We start from the raw sequence: 1,093 nt of genomic DNA on the forward strand, positions 1-1,093 counted from the left end.
ATCTCTGTCCCAGACTGGAAATAAAACACAAAGAGGTAAAAAAAAAATTGAGTTAATAAGATTATGATTAATAAAAAAAAAAGTTAGATAATAATAATGAAATAACAATACGTCTTCTTGAATGGCCATCATTCCTGTTCTGAGATGGTTAAATCTCTTGGTCATCATCATCATCATCATCAGAGCTTTAATCTGGTCCAGGGCTTGTTGACAATATCAGTTTTAGCTTTTTCATGGTATGGTATGGTATAAAGTTTATTCATTTTAAAAAACAAAACAAAACAATTCCATAACAATATAAAAAAGATACAAAAGATTTAAAATGAAAGGCAGCAGAAAGAAGAAAAAATCTTATTATATCTGCCCCTTTTTTCAAACAATTATTTCAATCATAATAATCTTCAAGTAACAGAACAAAATGAATAACTTTCTAATTTTTCTAATTCTAACACAAAAAACACACTAAGCTACTTCATATATATTTTTTTAACAATTCAGTTTTGATCTTTTTCTTAAATGTACACATTGACTTGACATTTTTCACATCACTCTCTAGACCATTCCACAATCCAACTCCTTGGATTGAGGTAGACCTTCCCTTCAGACTAGTTCTGAATTTTGGTTTGACAAATATCTCTATCCCCTTAAGATTGTAACAACTTTGTCTTTTAACAAAATTTCTTTGGATATTTAATGGTAATGTGTGATTTTGAGCCCTATACATAACTGATAAAATACTGTAATCTACCAAATCATGGAACTTCAATAACTTCAGTTGATAAAATAATGTGCTTGATGGGTGACTGTAATGCTTTCTGGAGATAATTCTTACAGCTCTTTTCTGTAAAATAAAAATAGGTTTTGTAAATGTTTTACACGCTTTCCCCCAAACATCAATGCAATAGATTAAATGTGGAACAATGATTGTGTTATACAACATGTACAGAGCTTTATCATTTAATAATTCCCTGACTTTGTATAGTACTGCAATAGATTTAGATATTTTTGTTCTTACAGAATTTATGTGATTTTTCCATGTTAGCTTTTCATCAATGATTACACCCAAAAATTTCATCTCATTAACTCTACAAAT

The 1,093-nt window shown here is 28.8% G+C and overlaps 1 protein-coding gene across 1 annotated transcript in view; it reads right to left on the reverse strand.

The window, feature by feature from the left end:
- The window catches only part of chrd (chordin), a 95,175-nt gene that overhangs the window by 61,943 nt on the left and 32,139 nt on the right, over positions 1-1,093 (reverse strand). The gene's annotated exons all lie outside the window — the stretch shown is intronic.

This window comes from Nematolebias whitei, chromosome 6 (assembly GCF_014905685.2).
Source record: "Nematolebias whitei isolate Nwh7 chromosome 6, NemWhi1, whole genome shotgun sequence".
NCBI lineage: Eukaryota > Metazoa > Chordata > Actinopteri > Cyprinodontiformes > Rivulidae > Nematolebias > Nematolebias whitei.